The 18,043-nt window shown below is 37.8% G+C and overlaps 2 long non-coding RNA genes across 12 annotated transcripts in view; one reads left to right on the top strand and one right to left on the bottom strand.

Annotated features, from left to right (window-relative positions):
- The window catches only part of LOC110362262 (uncharacterized), a 258,269-nt gene that overhangs the window by 201,388 nt on the left and 38,838 nt on the right, over positions 1-18,043 (bottom strand). The gene's annotated exons all lie outside the window — the stretch shown is intronic.
- Positions 8,631-18,043, top strand: part of LOC102089608 (uncharacterized) — an 81,852-nt gene continuing 72,439 nt past the window's right edge. The window contains exon 1 of one of the 11 annotated variants that reach the window (XR_010474323.1): positions 8,631-9,253. This is a non-coding gene — a long non-coding RNA (uncharacterized LOC102089608). The remainder of the gene's footprint in view (positions 9,254-18,043) is intronic. The other 10 variants (XR_010474318.1, XR_010474317.1, XR_010474325.1 and 7 more) reach the window with 10 other exon arrangements.

The following is an 18,043-nucleotide window of genomic DNA, read 5'->3' as shown; positions in this document are numbered from 1 at the left end:
ATTAAATTATTAACACAATTTTTTATTATTTTTGTTATTCATGTGTAGTAGTAGATTTTCATGCAGATTAACTAATAATTCACTTGTAAGTCAAGTCTTCCCTTAGCCCATTAACCAAGTAAAGAATTTCAGTGTAAATATTGTCATTGAAATAGTGCTGTGACTTTAGCATTTGAAGAATTTTCATTACTTGAGGAATTGAAGTATTTAGATAAAGTTAAATTAGGCCACAGGAAAAAATATTTTTTTAAAAGGACGATGACCTAAATGGTGAATTGTGACAGCAGCCAAGTAAATAACAAGAAAAAGCTTTGCAGAATATTGATTTAATGCATCACTTAAGCAACAGAATACCTCAAACCCGCATTATCCATGCTCTATTTCCCTGTACCTTGGACAGTTTATCTATTCACCTCTCTCAAAGGAACAAGCACATATTTCTACATGAATTGTTTGTCTATGATGTACATTTTTTTACAGGATCATAGATTCACCTTCAGTATAATTCTACTTTTGTGGAAGATACTAGTTTACAGAAATTTTAGCTTAGTGGTATTAAAAAGCTATAGAAATTTAGCCAAGATATTGTATACATTAATTATAATCTTTACTTCGTGAAAATGCGCCACTGCAAAATAAGGATTTTCACTATGTCAAAGGATTGTAAACTGCATTTCAACTTCACTGCACAGAGTTTCTAAAAAAGCATTGCAAGAATGCCAGGAATCTGATACAAAATTATACAAATTTTAAATTATGCCTTGAAAAGTTAAATTCAAGACAAAGACTGTAAAGGAAGTGCTGTCTTACAGAAGAAGGGACAAAAAATGAGGAAAAGTAATCATTTTCACTTTTGTATTTATTTTTTTTTAATGAGTGAAATAATCTATTTTTTTTTTATAACAGTTTGTCTTATTAGCCAAAGTAAAATCTGGTGCTGTGAAGATTACTTCAGCCAAAATTAGCCTTTATCAGTGGCATGCAATTTAAAATGCATGAATGACAGCTTGATGGCCAGAGAGGCATCCTATTTGATTCCTGAAATTTCCTCTCTGTGGCTACAGAGCTGGAGCTACCGCTGCCCGTCTCCATGGCCCCCAGCTGCCAGGGCAGGTTCTGCACGCAGACAAGGCTGTTTTCACAGCATATGCTTAAATACTTCTACCAAAGTCCTACATGGATGATGAATATTATGAATGAGGCCCTTTCCTACATGCCTGTCCTGAGGAAGCATTTAAACAGCCTTTTATCCAATGGTTTTGGTTTTCCCTGATTAAGCACTCAATTTTATGGAAAACAGGCTAAGAAGATAAAGTTACTCAGCAGGTGGTACAGGAATTGCACAAGGGAACAGAAGTCCAAAGGAAATGATGATTTTCATGGCATTTGCAAAAAATGAACAGTCAGGACACCATCCCCAGAACAGAGTTTGAATCACTATTTAGAACATCTTCAGCAATTTTCATCGCTGTTATCTACTTTCAAAGATACCTCACCAGAGACCAGCAAAGAATATGGAGGTAAATTCAGTACTGATTAAATGAATCACAGCTGAACTCCTTTAAAAAAACACCCATTTCACCAGTAGAAAAAACTGTTTTAAATTTCAGGTCCTTCTCAGTCTTAGAGGAGGAGGCCACAAGGTTTTACTGATTTCCCTCCCTCCATGCTGTGGTAAAAAGCTCCCAAGCTATTTGTACTCTACCCTTTGTAATATCGGCAAAGCAGCTTTAAGGAATTATAGAAGTTACCTCCTGGCCAGTTTTATTTATCTTTTACAGCTAAAGAATGCTCTAAGAGCATCGTTGGAGCCTATTTGACCACCCTTAGTGATCTCTCCAGCTGAGCAAGGCAGGGAATAAGACTCATCTGCTCACCTCATGTTGATTTGTCATTTGACATCTGTGTCAGAGCAACACTCTGTAATAGCAGACACTTTGATGCCACTGCAGCTTCATCTCTGTCAGAACTAGAGCTGGGTGCACCATTTACTGTGAATAATTTATTCAACAGATTTTACCGTTTCTTCAGTTTAAGGGTTCCCTATACCTTTCCTAATTAAAAGAGATAATTGGCTTAATACTCAAGCACTTCATTCTTACTTGTTCCCTTTGTCCAGAGGTGTCCTGAAAAAAGGCAGAAGTGAAATTCTGATGCCACTTAAGACACTGAAACCCACTCTCCTCCTTATTTCACTAAGGTCAGGATCTCAGTCAAGGTCCCTCAAGCAAAAAACCTCTAGTTTAGATTGTTATATACCACAAATTAGGTCCATAATTAAACAGTGGAAAGGAACAAAAGAAAGAGAAGGAAGGATGCAGTAACAGGATACTTAGACACCATCATGATGGCTGTATACAAAAAAACCAAACCAAACCAAAAACAAAAACAAACAAACCAACCAACCCAGACCAAAACAACTACAAAAAACAAAACAAAACAACAAAACAACAACCACCACCACCACCAAACAAAATAGCCCACAACCAAACCCCACCCCCCACCCCCTGTTATGATAGAGATTACTTAAAGTAGAAGGACATTTAGGAGCGCTCAGGGTAAGATTTTATTCTCTTGCAAGAATCATACAAATATGTGCACATTCTGTGGTGACTGCAATTACCTGAACAATTGCAGTTTGCATTGACCTCCTCCCCTCTGCCCCCTGCAGTGTTGTCTCCTCTGCCAACACCTTGTTTTTAACTAGATCAAAATTCTTTGGTCTTTAGTGTATAAGAAATTTATTAATCAATACAGAATATTTAATAAATGATATAACCAAGATAAAATGTCATGACTAGAGTAGCAGTTCTATTCAACTCTATAATAATCTGTTTCTGAAAGCATGTCTCCCCTGCACGCACCTAGCAAGGATCAGTGCCTGAAGGCAGTATTGAACAATATTCTCTGAAATGTCTAGTGTTTTGCTAGCAATTTTAAACCCTTCTGTTCTTCAACATTCATTCACTAACCTATGCTGCTTAAATTATTAAATCTCTTTAATTTAAATTTTCATTAGCTACCAGAGGAAAAGTGCCCATCCTTAAAGTAACAGGTCTGGCTTCTTGCAAAGAAAACTATGTTGTTATTATTGCTTTTATACAGTATTAACTCCCTTTAAGAAAAGAACGAAATAAACTATTTCATTAAAGAGTAAAATGTGGAGGGCAGATGTTTTGTTAAAAAAAAATCCTTTTGAAACTATCCTGGTTTAAGACCACCCAAAATTGGAAGAGAAATGGGGCAAACTACCTACTGAAGGAAAAAATGGGAGATCTCTTTAGAACAAAATTAGTGCAAAAATAATCTCCAAGATTTATTATACTGGTCCCCAAACAATATGTCACTTCAAAAAAAAGGTTTAATATATTTTAACTTTAATATATTTTTACTGAAAAAAAGATGTTGCAACTGCTAATAGCTTATTTCCTTGCGATGCTTTAACCTCACTGATAACATCACACTTCTGTTGCAGACCGTGCTGTAGGGGTTGGAAAATGAAGGGAAAGATCCCTTTAATTTTGCTACATACAGTGTGAAATACTCAAGTATTAATCTATTTCCTCTGTGAAAAGAGAGATGACTTATCTCAGGGAATTATATATTCAATAAAAATAAAATCAAAGCTAGACCACTTACGACTTTTACATTAAAAGACTTCTACATTTGAAATGCGAACTGCTAAATACTATCATTCTTCACTAAATACTGGATTGCACAAAATTTTGATTTGTTTCAAATTTTGAAAGCAATAGAATATCTTACAGCAGAGGAAAATTAGAATATAAAATGCCAGTTTGATAGATAATTTATAAAGTATTTATGTTTATATATTATTTTGGGTTAACTGGTCAGGAAAGAACTTACCTGAAGCCAGAAAAAAACTCTATAACCTTGTAAGAGTAATCTGAGGGAAAAAGACCTGTTACGGTCACCAAGTCAGACTGTCCATACAAAACCCTTCCTTTTTTTGATGGAAATTGGACCCACTGAGTTTCAGGCCTCTGTATTTTCAGGGAAAACAATTTGTTTATACTGAAAGGAGTTGTGGGAATAAACAGCTAAAGAAAAGGAATAAAATCGTGAGGAAATTCAACAAAAACTGAAGAAATCGACCAGAAAAAAAAAAAAAAAAATTAAAAGAAATCACCAGACTGTCTGCAATATGCAGGTGGGGTATAAAAATTGTTTACATATCTTTCATTTCAATGGTACCTTAACGGTTGCAGGTGATTTTGTATATTTCAAACTTGATGCATATTAGTTTAAAAACATGGTTGGTTCTAGCTTTATTGATCAAATCTTTCTGGGTGTCATAATTCTATGGCACCCTAAATATAGCCAAGCTTTAAAATGTTTGTATCACTCAGTTCCATCTGAACACCACAGTTACCAACCCACTGTTTACATAATGCTCTATTTTATCTAGAAATTCTCTCCTACAAATATGGTTATTAACAGATTATTTTAATTTTAATTTGTATAAACCATGTAAAAAAATTATAAACTATTGGCTAAAAATCCTGGATCTTTTCCTCAGCTTATCAGTTCATTTTTATGAGATATTGATGAGCTCTGAATTCCTCACCAACAATCCTGTAACAAAATCAGGCTTATAAACATGAAAGAACTAATAGCTCAAAGTATGCATAAATTTCAGTACATACAGGTCAAGAACATACTGATGGTATTTGTTGTGGTTAAATTGCAACTAGATTACATAAGCTAGCCATCAAACTTGACCCTAAACAGAAAGAAGGCCTGCAGAGAAAACAGGAATCACTTTTTCTGAATTTCAGTAGTAATGAGATACAAAATTCCTCTCTGCTTTCTGAAAATCTTTCCAATATCTCATGTGGTTTCATTTACTTTACCTACAGAAATAGCTAGAGGAGCCAGGAGAATGAGAGAAGACTTTGGGGAGGAAAAACAGAAGCAAAATACACCCCAAACAAACAAGCAAACCACAAACAAAGAAAAAAATCAAACAAACACAAGCAAGACATAAACCCTCCAAATGCCCAAGAAATCAGTAACACTATTAAACAGCTTTGCTGGTGATTTTTTTTTTTTTAATGTAAATGGTAGACACTGCAGCCTGTCCAGCTGGTTCATGTACAGCACAGGTGACGCTCAGACAGCATTTCAGCAAGTTTTGCCCCTCCTGGTGCAGGAGATGAGAACAAACCTTCCGTCACAGCCCTCCTGTATCAGATGCATTTGCAAAACTCCTCATGTTAGCTTAGGACTGTTCTTAACTAGGCTATAAAAGCATTTCCAGAACATGTGCACACACTGCAAATGATTGTGCCTGTGTCTGCGCTCTGGTCATTCTTCTCTGTGAAATGGCTTTTGGATGTCCCTTTTCCACTTGCCTGCCCTCAAAGATTTGCAATGACTTTGCTGCTTCTCTGCCTTTTTCCAGCTTCTTCAGTATGTTCTGGGTTTTTTTACTGATTTCTTCTTTTCTTATGCATTACCAACATTCAGGGATTTTATGAGCAGTGACTAATATAAGATTTAAACTTTAGCAGATACCACCTACTGCTGAATTATAAAAAGCAAAGGTGTATGGAACAGCAAGAATTCTCTGGCAGAGTTGCAAGCAAATACACAGCCTATACAGTAAAGTTCAATTATTTTCCACAGAAAGAAAAGTGGAAAGGCTTATAAGTGCTGAGCAACATGAAATCTACATCACATGCAATAGAACTGAATCGGATTTTCTAAGGAAACAGTTAAAATGTTTTCAGAAGTATCCGTTTATGTAATACAACATATCAACACAGAAACTGCTTAAGTGCCTTTATTTAAGCGTTTCTGAAATGAACTTGTCCAACGTTTTTATTCTTGCCTTTCTACATGTAGCACACATTGCTAAAAAGAAGCCAAGGGGCAAATCTCCTTTTTCCTCCAGACAGTCACTGAGCTTAGATTTACACAAGAAAAAAAATCTGTAGCTGTTTCGTTGTTTGGGAACACACCCCATATGAGAGGATCAAGGCCATCCTACTCTTCTCCCCCTCACACCGTATGCTCCCTAATAATGTCAAAGAACGAAAAAGGGCTATTTTAGTGATTACCATTTCTAACTTACTTCAGTCATCTCTTTTCTTTCCTGGGGACAGTGAAAATTCTTAGGAACAGGACTTCTGTTAGGCAGGAGTTGTGTTTTTCCTAAATCGGGAGGAGGAGGGGAAATCCCAAAAACTCTAACCCAAACCCAGAAATAGAAGCCCCATATGTCAATGGAGGGAATCACAGAGGACGGTAACAGTATGGCCTCCAGCCTCTGACAGCCCCATTCATGCAGCAATGACTTGTCTCAAGTCTTAAGTGTCATCACAATGACAGTGTTTGCAAAGTAATGTTACCACACTGTGGTAATTTTATGATGTTCTCATTCTTTGGCTCTTGCAGTTATGAATTCTCCTCTAGTAACCAATAACAGAGAAAGAAGCATCTATTATTCAAAGGAGAGTGAACCTGATGTAGCTAAATCTTCATTTTTATTTGTTTTCAATAGAAATGATATGGAAAATAAGATGTCCATTGAAACACATGAATACATGTAAAGATGCTGTTTTCTCTCTGCAGACAACAGTGATGCTAAGTATTAATTTGGTCTCTGAAATACTAGGAGTCACAAAACTGTGTGCTTATATCACCTAAGTCTTTGATTCGTGGCTTAAGAAGTGCAGGTAAATAATCATTGCTCCACATTCTCTAAGTTTTCCTGAAATTCACTAATGATTTGTCTGAGGAAAGAGCTAAACAATACTACATTAATTCAGATGTTTAGTCCCTCTCTTTAAATAGCTTTTCAACATTTTCAAATCAGAAACTGACATTAATAAAAAAGACGTATTTGAGACAAAACCATGTACTGGTCTTAAAACTGAAGACTTTACTGCTCTCTGGAGTAAGGTTTCTTTTATTAGTATTTCTTCCCACTTTAAATGAATTAAACAACAACAAAAAAAGTAACCAAAATTATGAAGACCACCAGCACTGTGAAAAAAAGAAAAAGTCTCCCAGGGTTTTCAGTTCTCTCCCCTTAGTGTTCTGGAGTCCAGATGTGGGAAGCCCAGTGGAGCTGAAGACATTTCTGGAGGGAGGAGAGAAAGTTTTGATGCTACTGCTATAGCCTTATTTTATCCAAACCAGACAACTACCTTTCTTTATGAAGACTTAAAAAAAAAAAATGACCCAAAAAACCAACCAACCAAAAAAAAACAAAACCAACCAACCAACCAAACAAAAAACAAACACAAAAAACCACAAAACAAAAACCACCACCAAACCCCATCTTTTATGTATTACTACTAAACATTATTTTGAAGTGAGCATGCTAACGAAAAATAAATGCTCTGCATCTTCTTAGCACTTAGAAGCAAAGAAGGCCCTACAAAGCCTTCTTAACTCAGAAAAGGACATATAGTGTATTCATCTTTTTTGAAATCATGTTTGTCATGTGTGTAAGTACATTTTTTAAATCTATTTTTTTCCTGCTCACATATCAAGCGATCACATATTGATTTGCTGCAGTGCTAGCAGGTCATAGGCTGCAGAGGAACGTTCCCATATCTTATGCAGCTACACCTAGTCTATGGTGTTCAGCTAAGCGATGACAAGGGTGGTCAGTGAGGTGATGATAAAACTCTATATATAGCTTAAGAGGGTGAACTTCAAAGAGGAAGAAGCATTGTTTTAAGGTGGTCTGAACAAGCCTGGCTGGTAGAGACAAAAAGATGTCCCGACACCCAGAGCCATGCATAAGCTGCTGAATGGGAGCTTGTACGCAGTACAAACGCCAGCAGTGCAAGTCTGCCTGTGCTTGGCTTGCCCATACTAGAGGCGTATAATGATTTTACTGTTCCAGAATAATTATTCTGATAAATTTCCAAGAATAGTTAAGCTCTTCAACTACTAAATTAGGCCCTAAACTCAACAATCCACCAACAGGAGCCACACGTTCAGGGTGTTTAGAAGTACATTAGGTAATGCCTGGAAACAGAAGAGGAAATAAACTTGACCAGAGAGGAGGACAGACACAAACCCTGACAAATCTGTCATACCTCTACTTTCTGTGGTTCTAGGAAAACATGCACATGGGATTTGGGAAAGGTCTTTTTAATAAGGGTTAATTGGAGAAGTATGTCACACACAACTGAGTACCGTTTCAAATTACTGCTCACGCTGGCATAACTAAATCAGGCAAATGACAGAACACCAAATTGGGAATAGTCAATCTCCTTCACTCCTATTTACCCTTTATAGTTTCATTATTCTCAAAATGACCCACTATCAACAATTTTAGATTTTATGGAACTCGTTGCTTCTTTCAAAATATTACTATGACCACATCATAATATTTTTTCAGAGATCTAATAGTTCTGTAAAATATATTTTCTCTTGTCACTCAAATTATTAGTCTAGGCTTTGGAGCTGCTGGATTCATTTGTCTGGCTTCTATGATGCAAAAACTCAAACCAGATCATCCTAACATAGCCCTTTCTGGGCTTAAAAATAATAGAAAAAATAAAAAATAAATATATATATATAAACATATACAAAAAACAACCACACTTTTGCCAGTCAGAATGGAGTTATTCCCGTAAAAATCATTGTACTTTCTGTAACACTGTGTTACTCTAAAAGTCAAGTCCCTGTCTCTGAACCTGAAGAAAGTCAGTTTCTCTGTGCTGCCCAAGTGAACTGCAAGCATTTCCTGACACACAGAACGCAGGCAGAAAAAGGAAAAACGTCGACTTGAGAAAAGCACAGCTTCCAATCCCCACCCACGAGCTTCAGTCAAAGGGATGACTTCAGTCCTTTTCTTAACTAATCCTGTCACTGTAAAATCCTACAGTCATTCTTCCACACATAAAGGGAAAACGGACTCACTAGGAGGACCTAGACTCGTTCAGCTTGAACTGTTAACCAATGGTGGAAATGCAAGAATGCTGAAGTTGTGCCTTCGGAGCCAATAGAGTGGATTTGTGTGTCCCACATGACTGTGTTTCCCCCGTCTTTCACATGGGCAGTATTTAGTTCAATTCAGAACTGCAGATAGTATAGTGTGCAGAGCAGCAATGGGATGTCTGAGCACAAGTGGCTGACTTCCAGGCGACTTCAGGAAGCACATTTATATATTTCTCCTTAATTAAACTGGGATTCTGCACCCTTGACATCCTCCGACCCTCCTTGCTTCTGCAGAAGGAGACGGTGACCTGCACAGCACAACAAAACTGTGAGTACGGGGTCTATTTATTTTTATTTTCACACAGAAATGCAAATCCCTTAAGACTGTCAAAATGCTACGTGCACTAAATCAATGGTTACTTTTTCTTATGAGATGAACAACTATCTAAAGCGCTACTCAAATTCAAAAATATATTTTGCATGCTTAAAGAAAAAAAAAAAAGAGTTCTCCTCCAGGGCAGTGGCTGCACGCACGCTGCATGCCACACTGCCTCCTGACATAGCCAGCATGCTGCTTTGTTCATAAAGAAAAACAAAGACAAAAAGCCCTACACATGTACGTTGTTCACTTTTATTTGTACCCTGTGTCTAATCAGGCCTGATCTGTCCCCAAGGGGAAGAAAATAAAGGCAAACTTTAACTCCGCCAGCAAGGGCAGCCCAGACTTTCCAGACATCTGACAGTTATTATAATTAGCTATGAAAGACAGCGAAGACACTTTGGGGCAAATAGCTCTTACATTTGGAACAATGAAGTCGAGCAAGGTTCCCATCCCACCCCTTCCAGGGGGGAGGGGGAGAGGCGAGCCAAGGGGGGGAGTGCTGGAGAAGGGTTATGGCTGGACTGAAAAAACACAGCTAGTGCAATATCTGGACTGGCTCAGCACGAGGAGAGGCTTTTTGATAAGCAACTTTAACTACCCCGAGATTGCAGCTTGCACTCAGATTCCTGGCGGGGTGGGAAAGGGTGTGGGGCTCTTGGCAGCACAACGTCAGGAGGTCGGGGTGGAGGGGGCAGCGGGGACCAAGGGGGCAGAAAGAAGAGAATATCTATAGCAAGAGACATTGCAATTGCTTCCAAGAGCTTTGCTGGCCAGATCTCCTTAAGCCCAAGTTGCTTTCTGGGCAAGATTTATGAGAGTTCTCAAACAGAAGCAACAGACAAAGCAGAGCTTTTTTTTTTTTTTTTTTCTTTTCTTTTTTTTTCCCCTTCTTCTTCTTCTCCGGAAAAGAAATTGAACCCAAATGGATAACTGCATAATAAGAGGCACTGATCTGTATATTTTTCTTTCCTTTTTCTTTTTCTTTTTTTTCCCCCCGCTTCCCCCCACATTCATAAGACCTTTATTAAGATCTTTCCCCCCGCCTGCACACTCCTTTCCACCACCCTCTCCTACCAAAAGTTAGATTCTGAAAACTGCAATCAGAAGGGAAAAAGCAAAGACAATAGAAATCTGACTCGATCCTGGCTGGGCTGGATCTCTACTAAAGCATGAAGTGAAAACAGTTTCTGAGTGAAAGATGAGCAGGCTCCTTTTAACAAAAAAAAAAAAAAAAAAAAAAAAAAAAAGAAAAGAAATAAGTGTGCAATAAGGAGAAATTGTTGAAAGACTCCAGACGCTACTAATTATGGCTTAAATAAATCTTCCTGGACAGATGTTTGCTTGCTCCCACTGCAGTGAAAGGAATGTTAGAAGACGCATTTTTTAAAAAAGGATTTGACGTGAATTTTTTACTTTTTTTTTTTTTTTTTTTTAATTCACCATTTTATTCTTTGTCTGCCCTCCTGTTATCTCCCCCTCCCCCACCGCCGCCCACTGTGAGCCGAGACACCTGAAGGCTAGACATAATGATCAACAGAGCGCTGCGCTCGCCTGTCTGGATTCCAGCCAGATTTTTTTTCCCCTCCACAATCAAGGAGCCTGCACGCAAGGCACGGCAAGCCCCTTGCACTGCTATGTGCAGATCAGACAGAAGTCTGAACCCTGCTGCAGAAAGATTAAAGACAAACGCAAGCCTTTCCTCCGTATGTCGGCCAGGCTCGGTTTCAACTTCATTGTGATTCACAAAAAATACGAAATAAGAAACTTTGTAAATGTGTACACGTGTTATTGTACAAAACACAGGCATACGTACACACACTTTCCAACACAATGTAACTAGGGGCATCTGCTGTTTCCCATTTTACAGTGGTTTCTACTTAAGCTTTACAGTCAATGCCCTATTTTAAGTTCATGCATCAGTTGCGTAATTACCGTGTATCTCTCAAATACCACGTAAAGATGTTTTATGCGTGTGCAATACACTACATAAAGGCAAACAGCTAGTGTACAGAGACCTACATTTAAAAGGCAGTCAAACTGAAATATACTAACATACTCCTTTAGAGAGATTAGCAACATCTCCCAGGCAGTTTTAGAGTAGGCAGCAGCGAAATGCTGTGGAGTGGGTTGTGTTCAGGCGCCGTGGGGAGCATGGCCGGGACCATTGCAGCTCGCTGGCCCCGCCAGCCCCGGCCTCCCTGCTGCCACAGCTCAGGGAAACGCTGCCGGACCCCGTGTCACTCTGCCAGAAAGTTGGTCTTGGGAATGCAGTGCTCCCCAAAATAGTCACCCTCCGTTTGGTGTGGCTGTGGGTTGGGTTTGCAGACACATCCAGGGAAAAGGGAGATTCAAAGCATTAATTCTAATTATTTTTTAAATGTAAGCTGTGCGGACATATGTTGCAAAAGTTCTTTGGAATTGCATTGTCTTCTGCTACAAATATGGTATGATACAAATGGCGATTAATTTCTGCTTTTCTGTACGGATTTTGTGTGAAACAGACTTAAAAGAAAATACATTTTTATACGCACATGTACACTGCTTTTAATTCACTCTCTGAAAAGGCTTAAACTATATTTCAGTCACACTAACAGGTATCCTTAATAGAAAGATAGGACTTTCTTTAGAATTTTTCTCTAATAATTCTAATAAACACTATTAAAAAAGAAAGAATTCAGCATACGTGTCCCATAGATTTAGTCTTAAAAATAACTTCCTTTTCAAATAGCAGCAGAGACATACAAACAAAAGGTTGCATGCAGTGGCAACAATATCCACAGGCAAGGTAAACGTTCTAGAAAAGAGATTACAGATAAATGAAGAGAATGGATTGAAAGCTGTGGTCAAATTTGGATTCCTGTGCTTTAAAAACAAGGTGCTTAACGCTTCTCTGAAGGAATGTTTTATATACCTGAGATTAAATAGACAAGCTATCTCAACACAATGGTCATATATGAGAAGTATATACTTGTAAATTGCATGTATATGTATATACATAACTTCACTAGTATTAGAAGTGTTACTTTCTTTTCTACTGTTCCTGGCATATTATGCTTAAAAAATAATTTTTGCCGTTTATGGTTCACAAATGTAATTCAAAGTAGTGCCTGCAGCTACATTTTGAAATGCTGACTTTTATTTTATTAAGGTAACGACAACAAGCAATCATAGTTCTATCCATTTTCTGAAGACTGAAATCCTATGCAATCAATTCCTCTAAACTTCAGAAGTGATCTACACGCTACCTTGTATTAAAAGGGACATTACAACCAGCAATTTCTGTATTGTTTGTCAATGCAAAAGTAATGACTAATCACATAAGAGTTGAGCATTAAACCTGACCATATGAATACAGGGCCCTTGCTTCCATGTTCAGTTCACCACTCTCCCCTTCTCCCAGTAGGTTCTCTTGGCTTTTGTGGGTGTTGGCGTTCAGCAGCTCTGACTGAAATAGGTAGATGTGCCCAGCCTTATGCATGTATGGCATTATCCTCCAGCTACTATTGTCCAGGCTCCTGAGACTTGGAGTTATGTGCTTTAGCTTTTTACACAAAGAGTTTATTTACATAAATATCAAAAAATCTGACCTGTGGGTTGTTGGTTTTTGTGTGTTTTTTTTTTCTTTAAACTTTTAAATAGTTGATGCTGAAACAAAGCAACCACAGAAGCTCATACATATGAGCCTATTCCTTAAAAATTAGGTGTCTGTTACAGCTCATCTCTTAGCCTATGGCCTCCAATTAGTTGTGCAAACTCCATGGTGTTACTCACAGAAACTTCAAGTTCTCATTTCTTTTTTTTTTAAACTCTCCTCTCTTCCCCCCATGCTTCCTGTGCTGCACCTACTTGTTTGAGCCTTTCCTAGTTTAAGCAGAAGTGTAAGGCTTTGTCATAAGAATAAAGTGCTCGGATTACTTCCAAAACCCTCAAAATATTGGTTGTTTCACTTATAACTTTACATAGCAGAAGTAACTTGAGAGCCTACCAGAAACATAGGCAGTCTCTATAAGGTAAGGGGGTCAAATGAGCTCATGCATTACAGATAGAAAGAGAACTGTGCATTGCATTTTTGTAGATAAAAAGCATAGAGTGTTTTAATGTAAACAGATTCCTGTTTGATATTTTGGCAAACTGTTGCAAAGACCAAACTACAACTGAGCCAAAATGACTTTCAGCATGGTACAGTTAGACCAGATGGCCACGTGTTCTTTTCTTATTTAGATGAGACTTTTCCTTTCAATAACATCTTTCTTCCTGACCTGCTTAAAAATTCCAGCGAATGAAATCAGCACAGGATTTTCAATTCTAATTGACCATGTGCAGAGGAAGGGCCAGTAGAGAAATCAGTAGGGCCATTGTAAGGCACACTGCATCAATCTCTCCTTTGTCCTGAATCTTTTCTAGCATAAGCTAAAATAATTAAGAATATTTAATTTATACTATTTGTACAACAGCAAATCTAGTTGTGTTCAGGCAAAAATCATTGCAAGTTCCTCTTTTGCAAATCCGTGCAACAAGGAATATGTGTCTACCACACACCAGACAAACAGGTACTTGGACTCATTTCACTGCCAAATATTTAAGAGAAAGAAAGAAAACCCCTCAAGCAGAGAGTGGAAAGAAAAAAAAAAAAAGAAAAAAGGAAAGGTGTCGGTGAATTAAAACACAAACTGCTTTGCCTTTTCTTGTGAAGTCAGAAAATGTGAATATTATACTTCTAAAATTAAAAATGTCAGAAAAATATAGATTTCCACTGTTCAAAATGCTCATCCTTAAAACACCTCTAATCCTCAATTGCTATTAATTTGCCTACATAGATTTTACACACACACACTCCACCCACACTATGTGGGTTGATGATCACAGTCTCACTTGTGACTGTGTGATCTACATGCGAAGTACAGATTGTAAATAGTGTATGTATCACACACAAACATTATCTACAGAAATATGCACACAGATGACATCATTACAGCCTTACCTACTGTTTTGTTTGGATTTAGTGAGATATCTGTGGAGTAATATAACAATATTTATTGAGACTTAGCAAGTAGAATATGCAAAATTTGCATGAGGTCCTACCCATACGTTTGCATAACCCATGGATAAGGTAAGAGGGTAAAATGAATCCCTTAGAAGAAAAAGGAAGGTGGGGGGAAGATCAATTGAAAGCAATACAGAGCAGGTTTGGTTGGTTGGTGTGGGGGGTTGTTTGTTTTGTTAGTGGTGTTTTCCGTATTTTTGTGGGGTTTTTTTTCTCCACACAAAAAAATAAGCAACAGATTTATTACTACTGTAGTATTTTATACAAATTCCCTTTGCTATTCCCAGTATTCAGTGTTTAGTTTAATATTATGCCTGAGTGGCTAATGGTTTCAGATTATCACTACAAGCTTGAATCAAGAAACAACCAAACAGCTCTGGAAAAATAATTTCTGAAAAATGATTATGAAAGTAGTTTCAAATTATTTTCTTCAGCTGAACCAGGTTTTCATTAAAACCCCAAACACTTTTTAAATGTAAGGTGAAAAACAATCCAGGAGAAAAGGCAGTGGGCAGCATGGTCTTTGCTATATGTCAAGCATGCAGTCCAAGGAACATGTGCGTGAAGAAACATGCCTGAGAACATAAAACAAAGCACAGACTTTAGGACTGGCCAGGCAGACATGGTAAAAGGTCTGGTTTCAACTCTCCAGCAAAATGCTTTGTAGCCTTGGGGAAATAATTTAACTGCCTGGCTTCTCATCTACGTCATATTAGCAGCATTCTAAGTTTTGGATTGGTGATTACTATTGCAAGGTCGGCATTGAGATACCACAGCAAAAGGTGCTGAAGGCACCTCAGATACTTGAAAAAAATATAAAATTCCAGACAGAACAATAATCTTTTTTTTGGTTGTTGTTATTGAATCAAGTCATTTCTGGTGTGGTATTTCTGTAACTAGACAAGAAACTCTGTACCTGTACAAAACCTGTTCCTCAAGAGGTTCAGTTCTAGCTTAATTTTCTTAAGTATTTAATGTACTTGAACATTCACTTTTTACTTTTTGCTAACATGCAACAAAACACCAGGATGTAGGATAAACAGAAGACTCTACTCCGTCTATAATGATGCTCTATATTCACCATAAAGTGCTGTCATGCAAGGCCTAGCTCTAAAACGCTTTCTCCTGAAGAGTAATGGCTGATTTAACAGACTGTCCGGTGGTAGCAGCGGCACTACCTGCAGGCTGGAATGCCGCACTGCGTGCCAAAGAGTACCAGCCCTCAGCCCTAGACATTTACTGATCCAGTATTTGCACATAAAGGATCTGGTCTTGTAATAGTGTTGAGCACATTCTTACTTCTGAGGCTTGAAGGTGACGTAGCAAACCACTTCCATGCTCAAATTTCAGCACATGCTTATATCACTCTGTTGAAATAGGACTTTAATGTCTACGGAATCCTTTGCCATGAGAAGTAAATACCTTTGCTGGCTTTTGCCTCCTTCACTGGCCATCATTAAATTGTGCTCCCAGTTTCACCTTTCTGTTTCTGTTGACAATTCTTTGATTCCCACCACTGAAGAAACCGGGTTAGAAAACCCTTGGGCAGCAACTCTAAAAAATTGCTGCACAAGAACAGAAATCAGTGGGTCTGAAGAGGATCAGGAGATTTCACAGAAGATTTTTTTTCAGGCCGCCATTTTGTGACTGACTGAAATGGTGTCGCACACATGGTACTGAAAACTTTGTTTTCCCTCATGACCAAATATAAGGGATCTCTGCATGAAAGAAAAAGCAATGTTTTTCTGCTGAATGTTTCTATTAAATTATAGTAACGCACAGTATGAAAAAAAATACTCAGACTTTCAGCTATCTTTTGTCAGTGCTGTTCAGGAGCTGTAAAAATTAATTAAGAAAAAGACAACGCGGCAGACCTGCTGGTCATCTCAGTGAATTTGCAGAGGGGTTGGGGTAGCAAGAAGCAGGCAAAAGGGAAATATCCTGCATGGAAGTACAGCCCTGTGCAGTGCTCTGAGCGAAGAGAGGAAGTCAGCAAAATGTGCAGTTACATGCAATTGATGGGCTGTATTTCACCAGCCTATTTTTACTGTCAAGGCTCCAGACTATATTAGGAGTCTATCCAGTCTCCTAAGCCATGAGATGTGGATAATGGGATCAGATACAATTATTAAAATCAGTTTGGTCTCATGATTTCAGCTAGTAAGCATAATAGACACAAAACTGAAAGACTTAACTGTATGATAAAAGTACAAACACCCCTTTGTGTTTTACCTCTACATTTTTTCCAGTTTAAAGAAATAATCTATGAGAGTGGAATTTTGTTTGTTTGACTAAAAACAAACAAACACCAAAAAACAAAACAACAGTGGTAAGCAAGTTTGTCTTCTTGCAGCACCCCAGTTAAAACTGGTTTCATCTATCCAAACAAATAACTGCAGAAGAAGCTGTAAAAACAAATTTTATACTCCATACCACATAATATTTTACATAGTCTCTGGTTAAGAAGCTTCAGAAAAAAGGATGCATTTAAGTTGTCTACAGGGTTTGATAACTGCCTTTTTTTAGAAATAAAAATCTGATCATTTCCCAGGGCATCTTATCCCTACATCGAGTTTGCACTAGTGTTTTCAAGCATAGAAAGGGTTAAAATTTCAGATCTTTATGTAAGAATTAAAAATGAAAAGAGTTACAAAGGGGGAGAAGCGGGGGAAGAGCTAAGCTGCTGGTGACTTGAGTGTATTTATGGATTACTATGTCCTGAAAAGAAGAAAACCAAAGTTATAAGATGACACTGCAGGGGTTGTCTGGACTTTTCACCGAGTGTAAAGTCTGTTTAGTCAGTGTCTTAATGCTCAGGGCTGACCTTTGCCCTCCTCACTCCTCCCTGCTCCAGGTGCAGCATTTGTGTGAGTGCTGACAGTATCGCAGCGTTTGTGCAGGTTTCACATGCTGCACAGTGCACAGAGTCTTTCGCACAGCAACATCCATTACACACACCCAATATCGAGGCTAAGTGGCTTTTTTGTCCTAAATACACATGATTTGTTTTCCACATTTTTCCTTATTAGTTATTACTGTGTTAAATTAATAAAAACAAAGGCCTCTTTGTAAGGGTATTCTATTTGCATAATTCTATACAAGATAAAAGATTAAGTTTAAACTCATGTCGTGTGCTCCCCAGCACTGTGAATTATAGCAGGAGTATGGAACGTATGCTGGCAAAGCTATTGATCTCTCTCAAATTAATTCTCTTTGCTATGGAAATGGAAGACAAAACCAGAACCCATTGCTACAATACAGCCCAGGCCCTTCAGCTGATTTTCCTCAGAAATAAATTGATTTCTTGTACACTTATTAATTACATTTGGACTGATATAAATTTTAAAGAAAAACACAACAATTTTATGGACTAATAATAAAAAGAGCTAAACGACAAAGTCTGTATAATTTCAGTTTCAGGAGTGTAGTAAAATGCAAATTAAATGTGAGATGCTATAAATTCTACAGTTGTCAGTGATACAGATGATATAAAAGACGGTACACACGTATGTAATATTTGTTAATCTATGCCATGGATTCACTAGATGGTCAATTTTAGAGGCTTGCAATTTGACTTTGCTGGAGAGAAAGTATAAGATGGGTACCACCATCTTCAAGACCACTGCAGATTTTGTCTTGTTTCCAAAAAGCCTACCATGGGCGTTGCCTGCCCTGTGGGCAAGGAACCATTT

This window comes from Columba livia, chromosome 8 (assembly GCF_036013475.1).
Source record: "Columba livia isolate bColLiv1 breed racing homer chromosome 8, bColLiv1.pat.W.v2, whole genome shotgun sequence".
NCBI lineage: Eukaryota > Metazoa > Chordata > Aves > Columbiformes > Columbidae > Columba > Columba livia.
This window is presented reverse-complemented; position numbering and strand designations above follow the sequence as displayed.